General features: G+C 36.1%; 1 protein-coding gene across 5 annotated transcripts in view; it reads left to right on the top strand.

Annotated features, from left to right (window-relative positions):
* Nucleotides 1-19,030, top strand: part of plce1 (phospholipase C, epsilon 1) — an 83,589-nt gene that overhangs the window by 16,741 nt on the left and 47,818 nt on the right. The gene's annotated exons all lie outside the window — the stretch shown is intronic.

The following is a 19,030-nucleotide window of genomic DNA, read 5'->3' as shown; positions in this document are numbered from 1 at the left end:
GTAAAAATGTGACATAATTATTTCTCTGGGTTGCAAATGACTTTTAGGCTTGTTGGTTAAATGCTACGCTTTTAACTCTAGAGCAGATGCAATAATACTTTACTCATTCCGCTTAATCTTGTGGGACCTTTCATCAGTTGCTTTAGGAACTCTCCCAAAATTCTCTTTATGCCATCATTTGTCCTTTAACAGTATAATTTATCCCAAAGCATATAATCTGCATTTAACAGTACAATTCCAGAATAAATTGCCGGTGTTCTTTTTGTGCACCGGCACAATGTAATCGTACATCTACATTCTGTTTGAAATGAGGCATAACTATGTTGGAGAGACATTTAACACAGAATAGAGAAGGGTTTTATTACTCTACACTGGTTTAACAGTGAAACATTCACATATACACACCTAGTGAAGAGCTCAAACAGTTTGTAGTGTAAGGAGTTTTTTGTTTGACCATGTGGAAACTGCCAATTGCAATCATGCTGAGTTCTTGTAATTAGCTCTGTAATGTAGGAGGAAGTTGTAACTACCTACTCTAATCAACTATCAACTCTAATCGACTTCCTTGCCCCTGTATGGTGGCATGATTCTGCCACCACTAAGTTTCTCTGTAGGGCTTCTTAGGTTTGTTCTTTCAACAGTAACCATGTTTCTATCATTGTTATTTAGTCACCTTTTGAGTGGTTGAAGAAAATGACAAAATTCAAAATGAATTCCTCAATTTCTCCAAAAAACGTTTTTATGCTCGCATGAAGTAGTTTTTGTTCTGTCCCAAAAAATACCTAATTCACAAAATGGGGGATGGAAACACATTTGCCAAATAAGTTCTGATGTAGCAAACTTAACCATCCACTGTTGGGTCTTTTCCCTAGTAGAGGCACAAAACTCTGAAAAATTCCAAGGTCCAAACTTCCATCATGGAGAGGAGGATTGTAGCCTAGAGTGGCTGACGAGAGACCTCCAGGATAGGATGGGAGTGCTGGGACTCTTTATTTTGAGATGTGTGGTTCGTACTAGTTTGTAACCTTTATATCTTGTTTATTACAGCCAGCATAGCATCAACATCTGACTGAATTTCACTCTGCGCAGCCTGGTTGATTTGCTCCAATCCAGTAGATGGAATCACATCTGATTAGCATTTAACTTTTCTTTTTTTGCAACATTTCCAAAGTTATCTTAAATTTCACATGATGGTTGGATGGAGACATAGCTTGTGACTTCTTCTGTCACTCTTTCAGAAAAGACCAGATTTGCTGAATGATCAACTAGTAGCTGTTTCGTCAACAGATTACTCCACCTGAGCTGGAAGAATCAGCTCCAACAGATGAATACTATTCTTTCCCAGCTTGTCAGCTTAGGTAAACATGCATGTATTGGTAGGTTTTAAGTTGTTGCATGCTCTCTTAGAGAGTTCACAAGCAGTTTCTAGAATCAATGATGCATTCTTCTCTCAAGTGATGAGTTTTGCTTTCCTGTTTCTCTCAGAATTTCATGTCATAAGTCATTTAACTGCCAGAATGTTTGCAGTTCAGGTCTAAGATTATCTACGATGGAAAACATATAAAAATGTCTCGTGCTGTCGGTCACGCACTACCTCCCTGTATTTATAAAACATCTTAAATCCTATGGGAATTTAAGCGCTAAGACAGAGCTGTGGTTGTTTTTGCACACAACAAACATAAAGCCTGGTTGCTGAACTGTTCTTTGGAAGTTTTGAATTTTGGTTTTGCTTTCTTTAAGTTGTTTCATAGCTGTCAGATTTTCTTTTTAATTAAGGAATTAGGTATTGCTTTTTGCCCCCAAGGCTGTCTGTGTTTCTAACAACCTTAAAAGTTTTTTTACTCATGCAAATTCTGAGGAATCTCTTGTATGTGTTCTGCTGTTTCCTGTACCATTTTTACTAAATATTTGTATGAAAATTACTAACTTGGTTTCAAGTTAGTAGTCACTAAATGTTTTTGTTTTTATTAATAATAATATTAATGCCATCTTTCCTGAATGCCAAGTGCTGTTAAACCTTCTGTTTGCTCTCGTGAATGCTATGTTCCCCTGAACTGTTTGCTAGTTTAACATTTACTTCATATAAAGGGTATTTATATTAAATACAGTTTATGAGCTCAAATTATACATCATGTAAACATAACTAAATGTTTATTGGTAGTTGGTGTTGCAAGATAAGCCGTCAAGTAAATGTCCGGTTTTAAAATGCTATAATGATACCACATATTGGCATACAATGATGTTTACTGATTGGTTTTCCAGGTGCTTGCTACATTAAATGGACTTAATTTAATTTCTTAGGTCAACAGGCAGTCAGTTGTCACTTGGATGGTTTTACTTTAATTGTATATTTGCATTATGTGACATTTAAATATGAACAACAACCTTCATTCAAGTTCTAGACAACTACATTTTCATCCAGACATATTGAATGGACCAGTTAGACATGCTGATATGAACACTGTAATTATATTTACATCTTCTCCTCATGAAATCTCTATTTTTGCCATTAAATTCCTCTTAGATTTTTTGTTTGATCTTTCATCCAGTCACACCCTGTGCTTCTGTTTGGGTGTACCAACCGAAAACCGATCGTGACATTAGTTAAAAAAAAAAAGTTAAACTTGTCTGAGCATGACCAGAACAATTTTGAAAGGTGGATATGTATGAGTAACCATTGTAGCTATTACAAAACACTTACTGTAAATTTCCCACTTCTGAACAAAATGTATACTCAAAGGATTTCACAATGCAAGATAATTGTGTCAAATTTACCCAAGTATCAGTTGACACCTGTGATTTTGATTTTAGTTACAGCAGTCATTTTCTTAACCAATTTTTACTTGGTTAAGAAATGAGAACAATCACAGTGTCAGAGTACAAATAGTTCAGTCTTTGATTGTTATGGTAAGAAGAAGCTAACGTCCATGCTTTGTCAGTGAGCTTGACAAGAAAAGTTTTTTTTTAGTCAGCACAACTACCGTAAATCTTTTTCTCTATTAAGCCGTCTCAAAAGCTCATACAATACTTAAAATACCATCATCGTTTAAAGGAGACTTTATCCCTCACTTGGACGTCTTCTGCCAGACAGAAATTTAAAGAGAAGAACCAAACGTAAGTGAGGTGGATTAGCAAGAAAATTTCTTTTCCCCTTGGGATAAAAAAGTACTTTTGAATTGAATTCAACACGCTAACTTTAGCCTTGTTAGCAACCTGTGGTTAGTGAGCTGTGGTATTATCCTTGCTAAGCAGTTGTATGAGAGGCTTCGTCTGTAAAACAAGGACTACTCTAGAGTTCCTTCCTGTCCTACTGTAAATAAAGTGTTTTAAACAGAAACAACAAAGTGTTGAGCTTAAAGGACACCTTTATACCCAAAGCCCAAAGAAATAGCTTAGACTGCTGTGAGCAGATGTCAGGCAGACAAACAATGAGATGGCAACATGAATTAAGAAAAAAAAAGCTTGAAGTTGGTTTAAAAAAGAAGCAAAATACTCAATATGGTTTTAATCTTGCATGTCTTGGTTTATAATTTCTTCTAAGTCAAATTTAATATCCTTAAATGTTCTGTAAAGACAATCTAATGAGCGGCTTTGATTGTGCCGCCCACAGGAACACACACATCCCTAACCTTCTCATATGTCAAACTCATTTAGTCTTTTTTTCTGATGCTGTTATGTCTCGCCGTGTGTGTTTGTACCTCTACAGTGGAATGTGTTGAGCAGGCCACTTTCATGCCCAGCTGGGTATTACGGCTTAGCTAGAGATTACAGTGTATGTACTTGTGTGTGCGTGTGCATGTGTGTCTTGTGTATTTGGATAATTGCCTTTAGGGAAAACGGACAGGATGGTAAATAACTTGCATACCTTTGTGAGGAGTACTGTTTTTGAAAGTGACAGCATCTCCAACAATGTGGCTCCTCTGCTCTAAAAACTTGTTCAGAGTTCATCGTCAGCTTTTGGTTTGTTTTGACTCTGCTGGAGCAAATATATTTGTGTGGCATTTGTTTTTATTGAAACAGATTTCATCCTCTTGTTTTTGTGGAATTACAGGGCGGTAGGGGGGTGTCAAACCTGCACTTGTGGATGTGTTTAGTGGGTTAAATCAAGTGGATGTGTTAGTTGTTAGCTCAAGCTACATCTAGGTGACACTGTGGAAAATTGTGCTCATTGACATCTAGCAGTGTGTCTGTGCTGAACACTGGAGGTTGTGAAAACATTTTTTACTTTTTGTTTGTTTGATTTTGAGACCAAACAGTCCAAAACAAAAACAGTGGACAAAGCAAGTAGTTTCTTTCTAAGTAATGTTTTCTGATTGTTAGAAAAACCTTTATGTACATGTTTTTTTAATATGTAGTGTTACCTAAATGCACATGGGAGTGATAAATGAAGTCTGATAAATGGAAAACCTGTCACGATTAACTTTCAGCTTTATGGTATGAAAATTCTCTGTAATCTGCCCTCATTACAGATATACTGTATGTGTCATACAATTTTCATATCCTTCAAGTGATGTAATCCCATGATATGGAACATTTCACTGGAAACATTTATTGGAACAAATGGTCTTCGCCACAAGAGCATTTGCATTGATGTGAACCAGCAATATGTTACGTAAATATATGAAAATATTTCAAGTGGGAGGATAATTCAGAGCTTGCTTTTGTTAATGCACTCAAATAATTGCACAGTTGATATAAAAATAACCCACTGGATTTCTTTTCTAACTCTTTTGTTTGGCTCATAATTTGAGAGTTCAGATTTAGAGCACCAGAAATGATTTGGCTAAAATTAGGCTTGCAGGTAGATGGAGGCGAATGGATTTAATTAGGCTTTCACTCGCCTACTAATTGTAAATGAAAGCACAGTGAGCCCTAATTCTTATAATCTATTATGAAAGTATATTTGGTTTTTCCTGCTGTACACGTTAGGACTGCTGTACACATGGAAACCATGCATATCTAATTTTTTACCTTTAATCAAAGTTTTGTATTGTAGCTTTTATTTTTTGAGGGGGTTAAGATCTAGTTTTAAATTTATGGATTATTATTACAGAAAAAAATGCAATTCCATTTTGATTGGAATTGTCATCGTTGGCATGTAAGTTAGTCTTTGCTGCCATCTAGTGGTGTAAGAAAAATACTCTGCATAACAAAATGAATATGCACTCAAATCTGACTGCAGAAACAATGAAAGAAATTCTGGAGTGGAAATTCTTGACATTCAAATCACCTTACAGACATCAAACTCTTGAAACTGTTATATATTTTTAACAGTATTTTATTTTATTTTAAGTGAATCAGTTTAATTATTTGGCACTTTTCAATAAAGCAATTAAAAATGCTTTATAGACAAAAACAATATACATCAAAAAATAGGGATTAAAAGTTGTGTTTATGCAAAGATTATTAAGGAATTGCATAAGTAAAATATAATGAGCACTTAGATTGCGTTTAAAATGTAGCAAGGAAGCAAAATTTTAAATTTTTCAAAATGTTTCCTTCCATTAGTGTTGTAAGAGACCTGCATTTTGTGTTTACAGTGGCTGGTAACCAGTGTATGCTGCTGAAAATTACGGTCTCTTCTTGAATCAGCCTACACGAACTTATAGGACTTGCATATTAAATACTTTTTTTTTTTTTTTTGCCAGTTTGTTGATTCTTGCGTCGTGTGTGAATTGTGAGACAGTTATTTTTTGTTTTGGGGCATGTCCACTGACTGATGGCACCTTTTGAATTTCGTTGTTCTTGTGATAATGACAATAAAGATTTATCTTATCTTATCTTATCTATCTTAAACCATTTATAAATCTATTTACAACTGGGATCAAGTCCTTACTTTGTCTGGAATTTATTAGAAATGTCATACACAATTTACTCTAGCTCAAAATCTGTGTTTACATACTGCTTGTGTTAACAATTTAAAGACAATTAGATGAGTAGCAGATTACTGAGGTTATTCTTTATTTTTCTACCTTGCAAGAGATCCAATTTTTCAAGTACTCCCAGCTGCTGGCAGCAGAACGGGGTGAGGTTGGCGATCCAACGCAATTCTCAAACCATTTTGATTGGATAATCCTTCTGCTTCACTCAAAATGTCTGGTTTTACTCCCATAGTGGCTTTGCTCTTGCAGTTAAGTTGGATATTTGACAGCATTGTAATTTGACCACATTGATGCTATTGGAAACATATGATAAATTATTTCTTCTTAGAAATGTAACATAAAGAAGGAATGGTTAATATGAATAGAAATTTCATCAGACCAGTTTAGCAACACAATCCAGCATTGATTTTAAATCTTGTTGTCACACAACCTGGGAGCTATTAAAGAATAGTCCAGAATTTGCATACAAATATTTATATTAAATAATGGATAAATGAAAATCCCATAAGATATGGAGTGTGTCATTAGTCTAGTGTTGTAACACAACACCTCATTGATTCTCAGTGCTTCAGTTTTTCTTTTCTTTTTGTTAGTTAATTTTGCTGATCTCCACTAGAGGGCAGCATGATTTTTTTTTTATTAACTGAATTGTTTAAAAAAATTATTAGCACAAACTGGGTTCTCATATCAGCTGTTTTAAAAAAACAACTTTTATATGTTAACAGAAAGAAAGAGAAAGTTGGCTATTATCTTTATTAGAGTTTAGCTAATCTGTGCTAAACTACATTTCTTTATTCATTCATTAGTATTGATTAGAGTCTTGGGTCCTCCAAGACCCTAAATGTAAGAAATACACTAATATACATGAATCTAATCCCTTATTATAGGCTCAACTGAGCAGTCTAATTAGCTAAGTATCGATCAAAGAAATGCAAAGTGGGGACAGGCCAGCTGCTTGCTTTGTTCTGTGACCACTTTGATGTCAACTGGGCAAACGCTTAATTTTTCCACTTAAGCTGGCAGAGCCAATAAGACAAGCTGTTTCTATTTAGTGACCCAGTGACTGTCTGCTGTGATTGTAGTGGGTTTCCATTTCTAAAGAAAGCACTTAAATGACATGTCTTACTTTTTTATCTCTTTGCCTTAAAAATGTAATTCTCTCTTGAGTTATACATTAGTTAAATGTGTTTTCTTTGAATTTGTTTTGGGCTGCTATGGTCAGAACCTACAGAAATGGCTCCAGGGAAATAAAAGTGGTGATAAGTCAAAGTCAATGCACTTGGGGAGTAAAAGCTGGCCTGTGTTGCCTGATCCGATAAAGAAAGAAGTGCTAAAAAGAATGTTTGCTTTGATAGAAAATGTCACAACAAACTGAATTACAGTTTGTAATTTATAAAGATAAGGCAGTTAAACGTCCAAGGTGGAGTTATGCTTGAGGCAATGTTCTGCTGGGAGACCGTGGGCCCTAACATTCGCGTTGATGTTACCTTGAGATCACCTAACTAAATAAACATTGTTGATGACCAAAAACAACCGTATATGGAAAGACTCTTTGTCAGGTGCTGTCTACATTCAAGTCCTCTCTGGATAGAAGGGTGTATTCCAGTCTTTTTGCCACTGAACCCAGTATAAGCTTCATAGCTCTAGGGAAGTCCTTGCTGTGACAGGTGGGTGGTCACAACCGTATGGATGATCTGTCTCCACTTTATTTCTAATATACCAACAAAGGCCAGAGAGCTAATACAGAAGAACAGTCTTTAACAGAAAAGTTTTGACATTGGTCTTAGGTTGCCTCAGAAACGGTTGTGGATTGAGTTGCCAGGCCTAAGAGGCTGCATCTTAATCACGATTGATTTGACAGTTTAATGTTACCTGAAGTGCTAAGCTAGCATCCAAAAAATGTTTCAGCAACCTTGATGCCCTGTAAGTGATTTGGGCACAGTAAAACCATGTTTTATTCAAAAGTTCACTTAAATGGAGCATCATTGTCTTATCGTTTGCACAGAAGCACTTACAGTGTGTGGAAAAAGTATTCCTGCCTCTGGAAACTCTCCACACTTGTCACATCACAGTCACAAACTTCAATATATTTTACTGGGATTTTATCTAATAAACTAACATGTTTAGAGCTGCATAATTGTGACAAAGAAGTTAACTACATATGTTTGAAAAACACAGATGAAGATGTGTGATGTTCATCATTTGCCCCTTTTACCATAACTCCCCTAAATAAAATGCAATACAATCTAATTACCTAATTAGTCAGCAGAGACCAAACTATGTGACATTTCATCTTGGATATAAATACAACTGTTATGTGAGCCCTCGGTGGTTTGTTCTGGTACTTTGGTGAACAAAACAGCATCAGAAGAGCTTATGAATAAAGGTTTAAAGCAGAGTTAGCAATCTACCTAATTTGGCAGAGCATGCAAAAAGACCACCACTGCAAGAAGCCGCCAAAATGCCCATAGTAAGGCTCAGGAAGCTCCAGAGATCAGTAGCTTAAATATGAGTTTTGTATATCAAAAATCTAACAAGCCTAATAAAATACACAGATATCTGTAATGTGACAAAATATTAAAAGTTCAAGATGTGATTATTTTTGCAAAGCCCTGGAAATAAATTGTTCTGCAGCACAACTATTTGTTGACCAGGAGGAAGGAGTATTCCTGCTAAATAATAAAGATAATAAAGATATTATTTATCTTTATTATATTATAAATAATATTAGATATTATTTATCTTTATTTAGAAAGATAAATAATGTCTTCCTATCCTTTTTTAATAAAATGTGTCACCTGCAGTTGAAATGTTTCATAATATGTTCAGTCTTTGTGTCTTATCTGTGTGTTTGTAAAAAGCCATTTTTTAGCTTCTGTTGCGTTGTCCCCAGATGTCCCCAGATGGTCTTATTTGAGCTTTGTCTGACAATGCTTACACATCGAAGCAGGTCCAAGAGAAGGATCGATTGAAACCTCGTAGAACACCGTCTCCTCCGTCTTTCTGTGTTTAGAGTGTTCTCTCTGATAAGATCTCCCCTCATGTCGCTGGGTGGTGATGGGCTTGTTGCCTCATAACCTAATATGGGGGTCCCTTCTGTGTCATGGAGCCATCATTGAATCCCTGTCTTCTTTCCGCCTTTTCTTTTTTTTTCTTCCTCCCATTTTTATTCCCTGCCTCTGATTATTCTTTCTCTACTCGTTTGAGCCGTGCACAGACCTCTTACACTCCCTCTCTTCCTCCGGCTCTTGTGCTCTCATACACTCAAGCCTTTATACACTTCTCTAAGTGTACACACAGTCTGAGAGGGACTGGGGCTTGATGGGTTTTCTTCCTTTTTCTTCAGCTTATCAGCTCCTGTTTTGCTTCAGTAAGTAAACAGTTTTTTTTATACTTGGATAATAACTTTCCGTCATGTTGTGTGACTTAAGTTTTTGCTGTAAATACATGTTTTCTGGCTGGTTAAGATGAGTTTGTTCTCCTGCGTTTAACATGAGGAAAGTTTTTAGGGTGGAAATGTCACGTACGGTTGAACTTATCTTCTTTATTAAAAAACTTATCTGCTTTTCAGTGCTTGCTGACATAACAAAATAGAGACAAACCAAGTCATGCCACAAAAAACACTTTTTTTTCTTGATAAAACGTTAGAATGAATCACTTAAGTTTTGTGTCTGAGTTCCAGAATCCTGGTTCAAACGTAATCTAAAGAAAGTTTAAAAAAAAAAAACACACACACAAAAAAGCCACATCTGTGCTTTTAGTACTAAGACTGGAATAATTTATGCCCCGAACTTTCGAAAGAGAAAAACATTCATCATTAGGCTTATCTCCAGCTGTCTGAGCAGAGCTGTCCGACGTTATGTAGGAGAGCGTTGTGGCTCGCAGTAGTATGACATCATGAGAACTGTAACTGGGGGAGTTCAGGGGTCCCTATGCGGGTTTGGGCTAATGGGTTACTGGATACCCCGCTTCTTTTATTTGTACACTTCATTCAACCACTCTGTCATTTCTGACTTCTTTTTCTTGTAGTGAACTGTATCACCCTAAATGTTTGCCATTTTGGGCCTCCTGTAAAGGTTCTATTATTACAGCTGATCTGAACCCAAAAACAAAGTTCCTTTTAACAGCATATTTAAACTTAAATATGCTTCTATAATTATTTTTTATAAAAATAGAATTGTTTTAAAATATCTTTTAGAGTAATTTGAGCAGAGCTGACCTCAGAGTTAATAACTTGTATTCGTGTGTTAATGTACACTACATGGCTGCTGTTTAAATTCTAACTAGCTCTTTTAAACGTTCTTTAAAATCATGAGGTTGTGTATTACATTGACTGATCACGTACTGTGTGGTGTTGCTCTTGCTCTTAGCATAAATAATGGACCACTCACAGTGGGAAGACTAAAGGAATATTTTAAAATGTTGTCTGCATCTTATAGTTCTTACGAATCAATTTAGAGTCAGTTAACATTGACATTTAGAGGTCAAAGCGGTGGTTGGAAATCGGTGGTTCTCCAAGTTTAACTAAACACAACTCATTTGAAATGTTTTTTTTCCTACATTTCCACAAGGTACTTCACTAGCATAACAATATCTTCAGTGCTACATTTTTGTTTGTTGCTCAGGTTGATGTTTCTTTGGCTGTATTTGCTTTTACAAAACAGTTAAGTTAATCAAAAAAGACACTAACTCATAAATTGGAGAAGTGTATGTTAAGCTGGGGCAGCTACTGGTTTTTAAGTTCTGCCAAGGTTGCAAAAATATTACCTTCTTAGAAAGGGTCAGATTTTCTCATCATTACGTTTCCATGGTTTCAAGTCTTTCTAAGTAGATGCATGTCAGAGTGTAGTTTTCTCTGACTGTATGCAATACTGTGAAAACTTGGTGTTTTTATTTAAGAATGTTATAACAATAGTCTCATATTGACACATGTTTACTGCTTTGTGTGTTTTCAATGTTTTATTGAGTGTTTGATGGCCTTTCCAGCTCAAGTTCACTCTGGTTCAGTTTGAGTTCCTAATTAGCAGAATGAACCTCTCTGTAGTAATCGCCACTGACCCAGAAATTTTGCAGCTCACAAATGGGTGCAATGTTATAATACCCTAAGCTTGTTAAAGGTGTGAGCCAGTGCTTGGGAGGTGGGATCAGTTCCTTGATATGTAGTGAACTGGTTTCTTGTGAAATTCAACAGGGGATTGTAATTCAAGTCACCCCTGGCTTCTCTCTCCATTTCCTTTATTATGCTCCCTGTGTTTTTCTCTCTGCACGTCTTTTCTGTGTTTCCTGCTTTGCTGTCATTTTTATATCCAGTCCTTTAAAACTTTAAGTCCTCAGCGGATGTTGTTGCTATTCCAGATTGATATTGCACATTTTGATGTATAGCTGGATTTGGTTGTATCCTTTAGAAATACCAGAAACGACTCATTTTCAATTGTTTGAATTTAATGTTCACTTTGTTAAAAAAGAAACATAGAGTGCATAAAAATAAAACAATAACTTGGATTTAATGATTGCAGAGGCTTGTTTTTAGAAAAAGATTAGTCTGCTTTAGCTTTTTTTTTTACTGTCCGAGTTGCTTGAAAATTTACAATACCATAATTAGAGTTACATTTTGGTCATTATTTTTTTAATCATTATTTACCCAATGGCTGCACAGTGGCGCAGTTGGTAGCACTGTTGCCTTGCAGCAAGAAGGTCCTGGGTTCGATTCCCGGCCGGGGTCTTTCTGCATGGAGTTTGCATGTTCTCCCTGTGCATGCGTGGGTTCTCTCCGGGTACTCCGGCTTCCTCCCACAGTCCAAAAACATGACTGTTAGGTTAATTGGTCTATCTAAATTCTCCCTAGGGGTGTGTGTTGTGTGTGAATGGTTGTTTGTCCTGTATGTCTCTGTGTTGCCCTGCGACAGACTGGCGACCTGTCCAGGGTGTACCCCGCCTCCCGCCTGGAACGTAGCTGGAGATAGGCACCAGCAACCCTCCCGACCCCATTAGGGACAAGGGTGAACAGAAAATGGATGGATGGATGGATTATTTACCCAGGCAGGGTGATAACTGGCTATGGACTTTGGCCAGGTTGGTTATATTTATTTATTTGTATGTATAATTAACTACTGAAACAATTACATGAGATACACAAAGCAAAAAGAGAAGTAATCTATAAGTGATTGAACACTTTTTGCAGCATTGGATTAGATGAAAAACTTTCTTTGTTAGGAAATACCCTGATTACCTCTGCATACATATATTAATTATGCAATATCAGTCTAGTTTTTGTTTTAATCCCTTAGTCATTGTGGAGCATAAATTGAAATTTAAGTGCAGATTTGATTAGTTTTACAGCCCTACTGTTGGTGGTAAGGAGGAAGTAACATGGACGTTGAATAATAACTCTGTAGATAAAAACACAGTCCAGTTTGTCCTCTAAACCAAGACAGTGAGAAGAAGCAGACTCTAAAACTGTGCCCACTAAGTAAATGCTTTGGAATGCTTGCAAATTGCTCTTGCATTAGAGCAATTTGTTGTAAATGAAAAATAAGCAGCTAAATACTTCTCATAGTAACTATGCACAACTTGGATAGACTCAAAAGAGAAAATATCTCAAGCAGTCGTGAGACTGCACAGGTAGAGGGTGCTGGAGAGAAAACATTACCTTGTGAAGGCAGGAATGGAAGAATAGGTTAGATCAGAACAGGATACAGGAGAGAGGTTGTCTCCTCTTTGTCTCCTCTTTGGTCACGGAAAGCAGGATTAATAGTTTCTATTTGAGGGGAAGTTATGTTCTCGGCACATGCTTATAAATCAGAAGCGGTGATTGCAAAACTCTGAAGCACATCCTAAGCACCCAGTCCCAGTTTAACCCAAGTGAGGATGTCTGCTTGGCATGTTTGGGTGTGCTTGTCTTGTCTTTTGATTTGGTTGACTCTCTTTAGTATGGGTTTGGTTACAGTGTTAGGTTGCTTGGATACCAGAGCTGCCGAACATACCTGGCTCCGGCACTAGGTCCAGCTGTTTTAAACATCCTTGTCCCGTTGGGCTGGCAGATTACATATTTTCTTCATTCTATAAGACAGATTTTTGTGCTCTGCTTGCACTTCACTGAAGAGAAATACAGCACATGGAGCTAAGGTTTGAAGGTTTTGGAATAAGGTCTGCCTCAGACCTAAATCTTAAAGTGATTTAGAGATTTTTTTTTTCCTGGAAAAAGGTGCTTGATTTATTCAGCTGAACCTCATAATTAGTTCAAAATGATTTGTGAGCATAGCTTTAGGGGCTAAGCAGAGACACTAAAAAGCTGTGAAGCACTGAAGGAGCATGACATTTTTAAAAACGGTTTTGTCCTAAGGACTATCTAGTATAGCTGACATGGACCAGGGGCTTCATTGTCTTGACTCTTGAGGTTGAACTCAAAAGGTTAGTTAATTAAAAGCTGTTCTTTTTTCCACTACTCCTGTTAGTAAGTCTATAGTAAAAGCAGCCATATTTTAATAATTACTTATTAAATGCACTGATCAAAATTTTACCTTCAATATCATTTTCAATATTTATATTTTTCCTTTTAAAATATACTGTTGAACTTATTTAGGCATTTTCTGGTTAAATTGAAAGTTGAACTATGTTAGGAATAACATCTTTATAAATAAAATAAAATAATTAAAAAAAAGATATAATTTTCTCCATTAAAGCCAAAGGAGTAGTTTTGCTATGAATTAAACTTACTACAGTAAAATTTTCCAGGTAATGAGTTGGAGATAGCTGAACAAATTAATAAGAGTTACAAAAAATTTTCCTTTAAAGGACCGATTGTAAATCTGTAACATTTGTATTTATATAAAATAAAAAATGTGACATACTATATAGACATGCATTTTTTTTTCCAAGATCATACAAAAGGATTAACTCCAAATTTTAATTTAATGTTTGCAAAAGAAACAGTATGACTGTGTTTGATCAAATTGTTAATTTATTGTAACTACAGAGAATCATTCCTGCAGTCAACAGTTATTTATATAAATTGGGTGTAGGGACAATATTACACTGTCAGTGTGAGAGAGCAGTCATGGTTACACAGCTCTGCAGCTAAACAATGCATTACTAATATAAGTCATAAAGGACATGATTTAATAGGTGACATTTCAAATTGGGCTTTGCATCTCATGTTAGCATTTAGAACTATTGGCATTATTAGCATTGCTAACTCTAAACATCCATCTTCCCAAGAAAATGTAGACCTTTAGCAAAGGTTAAAAGCTTCAAAAGACAAATCTAAGGAACTTTGCTTTACTGCATTTAGACTTCCTGCTATCCCACCTTATGCAGAGAAAGAACTATCTCTGGTAAACATGTATATGTATATATATATATATATATATATATATATATATATATATATATATATATATAATTTTTTATGTTTTCAAAGTGTTTTGACTTCCATGAACTGGCCACTCATCTATCTGTGTTCACAGACCAGAAAAAAATAAAAGTGTTTCGGTTTTCACTTTCCAACGTTCAAGTTGATTCTGGTCGACTCTGGTCACTAGAGGATTTCTGGGTGCATCTCTACAAGCTTTATTATCAAACCAAAAACCTTCTAATACTTTGCCAAAATCCAACTCAAAGCAAGAAAATAAGCTGGGTTTTCTTTGCTTTAGTCACCAAATTATTCTGGGCAACTTGTGCCAACTTTTGCTCTGTGGGGCACTTCCAAAAGCGGTTTTCTAACAAAACAATTTATTTCTATCCTTTGAGTAATAGCCCTGTGGGAGAGAGTGTCTGAGGGCAGATTTGTGCTAATGTGATTTGTTTAATCCCATGTAAGCACTTCTGTTTAATTTAATGATATAATTACCAGATAAAATGTTGTGGCCTTCTGCAACTTCTTTCATGTACAGCTAAAAAAAGAAATGGAAGGAAAGCTTCACTGTTGTAGCTCAGGTGTATTGTATTATAGCTTCTATACCAATAGATAACTATTAAATAATAAAGACTAGAAGACTGTAAATTGATGTGTGTTTGATAAAAAAAAAACACACATATTTGACACAGAGAGGGTTGTTCAGTGAATTTGTCTACAACTATTTACAGAGCTAAAACTAAATACATTTAAGATGTGAGTGATTGGATTTCAGGCGGATGGCTTCAGCTTCTCATGTGTCCTGTGTACTCATACATGCTGAACCCATCTGCTATGATATGCATAACAGCATAAGTCACAAAGTGTTTGCATATCTGCTTTCTAGCATGTGCATACTGTAGATCTATGAGTGTGTCTGTGCCTGTGCATTCCAGCTCAAAGTTCAGGAGTCTGTGTCGTGGTTCTCGGTCTCCCCATTCTAATCCTCTCCCAGAACGGCTGTTGCCAGGCAGAGAAATTGCCTAATGGGACTCAGTGGTGACTGTGGAGTGAGTGACAGTTTTCTCCCGGTATGCAAACAAACTCTTCCAAAGAAAAGGAAAGAAATTGAAATTTTGCTACTGTTGCATGCACCAGTTGCTATTATATATATATATATATATATATATATATATATATATATATACACACACTGTCAGGTGTTCAATTTAGTTTCAGCACAAAAAGAGGATTGAACTAAATTTGTACAGCTGCCCCTCACAGTTTTAATGTTCCTATACAGAGCTTAAGCCATTAGTGTTTTCTGTACACACACTGCAATATGAACTACAATCCTCTATTGGCAGCAACTGTCTTAATACAACTTGAGTTCTATTAACTAGCTGAAATGCAAGATCACTGGTAATGTAATCTAAGATGAAAAAGGACATGCCGGAGGTATTGATGTTGGATGACCTGCACACCACTTATGTAATAGAGCTTAAACACAATTATTGTCCTAGTGTCTCTTGTGACTGTGGCTACATAGAAAATCAGGGTGCTTCCTGGCTGCTTATGCAGTCAGGAGAAGAAGAAAACATTCCCTCTTTTAATTCTAGGCTTTTATGCTTCATGATGGTTTAAGCTTTAATAGGTTATGAAATTAAATAATCTGCATTTGATTACCTGGCCATAATTGAGCTTTGTAAGAGCAGGCATCTGGGGAGGACAAGTATATTAGACCAATGCCAAGCAGGAACGACATTAGCAATGACCAGAGAGAAGCAATTGTTGCTGATCATGACTGCTTTAAGTTAATTTCCAAACAATTTGAACTCTGTCATTCTACAGAACAATTATCCCAAAAAGGGAAACAGTTAGCACAGTAGCCAATCTTCCCACATTTGTGGTAAAAGAAACTTTGAGAAAAACCCAAAAGTTAAATCCGAGGATTTATGGGGTTCATCAAAAATGTCAAAGTTCATGACGGACATTTAGTTTGTTTAGCGTTTTTCTGATTGTGCAGTCATGAATATTGCCATTTACCATGCTAACTGAGGCCTGTAGAGCTGGAGATTGAGCTCATTTGTTTAAATTATATTTTATTTTGCAATTTCTCCAAGCACTTTTCAGACATCCACTCCTGGGAAGGTTAGTGGGGTTTGTTTGGAAAGGGTGCCAGAATAAAACGTTTTCTCTTTTAAAAGACCATAACAACATCTGGATAAACCACAAGTCCTCCAACCACACCAAATCAGCATAAAGATCTCATAGCAACTGTTTTGCGCCTCTGGTTGGATCTAAATAATCTTAGAAAGTGTTAAAAAAGTGACTTTTATTATGACCTCAGCTAAAAACCTTAGGGAACCTTAGAGAATGGATGTATTTTGTTTTTCATTTACGTTTATATTTACTGTACTAAAAATAAACACATTCCAGTTTTTTTTTATTTATTGCTGCATTATCAAAATGTGTCCACAGAAAGTCAAAAGCAATTACAAAAAATCAAATCGACTTACTTATTTACATTTCTAGTCTGTGATCACACCGTCTTACTTGTAAGTGTTTTGTTTGTTTGTTGTGAAGCCAGCTGCTCTGCGTCGATCAAAAGCAGCACCGCATTCCCAACCATGTCCTTTGGAGTCAGGCTCATTTTTACATAAACACTTTGACCTGCAGTTTTTCTTGGTTCATTACTCATCTCAGTCAAACTGGAGGCTTCTGTGTTACTGCTTGTTTTGGTTGAGACAGAGAAATGATAATAGGAGGAACAACTTTAAGTGGATTGAAGTGAAGAAATAAAATAAAAATAAATAATCCCCATATAGTTTTAGCCAATTTTCACTGTGCAGTAAAAGAACATTCCTCAGTTGTTTGTCACTTTAATATTAACTTGTTAAGTCTTTAATTTATCAGATTAAAAAATGCTTTTGGTAGAGATATGAACTAAACAATGCTGAATATGGGAAAATAGCCATACATGTTACCCAACATATATTTGAAGCAGAACTTTTTGTAGAAGTGATTCATGTATGTAGGTGTTTGTTTCTCATATTCAGCCCCTCCTTCCTTCTCCCTTCATAAACATGCTGGCAGGCTGGTATGTCTCTTTTCTCCAGGGATGGCTCAGATCTGACAACAGCTAGGCCTACACCCATGCAGGAAACCCATCCCGCTGAGACAGCAAGTTAGCCAAAAACTACAGTGGCTTGGAAAAGTATTCATACCTATTGAACCTTTTCACATTTTCTCACCTTTCAACCAGAAACTTCTATGGTTTTAGTGATTTTTATGCTATAGAACAAGAATTATAATGGTGATAATAATTTCAGTAATTTTCTAATTCACTGAATGGGTCTGTATTTATGGAACCTCCACCCGGGCCCCAAGTCATTTGAAGCCTTTAACAGCTTTTCTTCCAGAATTGCCCTGTTTTTAGCCATTTTCCTTTTAGCTTAGACCAGCGTCCCTGTTCCTGAAGAAGAACCTTCTTATGCCGCCACTATGCTTCACGGTAGAATTGGTGTTTTCAGAGTTATATGCAGTATTTGTTTTAAGCCACACATAACGTTTTGCTTGCAGGCTGAAATGTTTGATTTTGGTTTTGTTAATCCGGTGAGCAGTAAAAAAATAAATAAATAAATAAAAAGTTCAATAAGTTTGAATATTTTGCAAGGTCCCACATCTGCACCATGTGTGTTAATGTCTATCTGACATTTCTTCATTCTGAGTCAGTGATTGTATTGAGGATAAAATGTGAAGTTAAATTTATTATCCTCACTCCTTTTTTTGTCAGCACTAATATGAAGAGCAGCACAGAGGCACACTTTCACTGGTGGTAACATTGGAACTGTATCTTCTCATTAAACTTTTATTGCTCTCATCTCCCTTTTGCTCACCAACATTGATTTGGTCCAATTTTTGAAATATCAGTTCCCACCGGAGGCATAAATGCCCATTTAGCGTGCCACAAAGTGTTGCCTTAATGGCTTTTTTCTGAAATTTGTACCAGGAGAGAACGTCTGCAGCTTTACTCAAGGACAAAGAACAAGACAATCATTTTCAATAACTGTTTCCTTTTGTTACATGGATGTTGTTCCAAGAAGTGAATGATCAAAAGGTGAACTGTAGGAGATGTTATCCTGGAGATCAATTCTGTCAAAATCTTAATTCTGTCAAAGGTCTATGGGGATTTTTCTTTTATCTCAGGCCTGTTTCAATCTGTTTTCACTGTACATATCTGTCTGCCTCTCTGTGTGGATGCTTTTTACACCCCACCTTCCATCTGTTTTGTGCCACAGTTATGTTTCTCTGTTAATTTTTTCTCTTCACACATTGACTTTCGTTCTTCCTAAAGGAAATTGCTTCTGAGGATTACCACATGAGCCCACCTAACAATTCCTTCTGATTTAAAGGTTTTCCTGTTAGTTGAAAGTTCTGGAAGTGGCAGTGAAAGCACATTAAGTTACATGCATGGTCATGTTAAAAAAAGAGGAACAATTAACCCATTTATCGTCTGTGGTTTCTTTATTTTTGATTATAAAAGTTCACCATAATCCTTTAAAAAATCAATTTCAATTCATTCAAAAATACTTTTTTATTCCATAAGGAAATTTTAATGTTGTTGTTACTATGCCATCCAAGTATCTTCAGATAGTCATTGTGGATGGTGATACTGTAGGCAGGAAGGAATCTCTGGTAGCAGCCTGTCTTGCAACTAATCTGAAGAGACCTCTGATGGAAGACTGTTGCTGTAGTATAGTCTCATAACTGTCATTAGATGCTAACAGCTCAATTTCTAGGCATCAAAGATGAT

The sequence above is a fragment of the Xiphophorus couchianus genome, chromosome 10, assembly GCF_001444195.1.
Source record: "Xiphophorus couchianus chromosome 10, X_couchianus-1.0, whole genome shotgun sequence".
Taxonomy (NCBI): Eukaryota; Metazoa; Chordata; class Actinopteri; order Cyprinodontiformes; family Poeciliidae; genus Xiphophorus; species Xiphophorus couchianus.
Note: the sequence above shows the minus strand (reverse complement) of the source record. Positions and strands in the feature narration are given on the sequence as shown.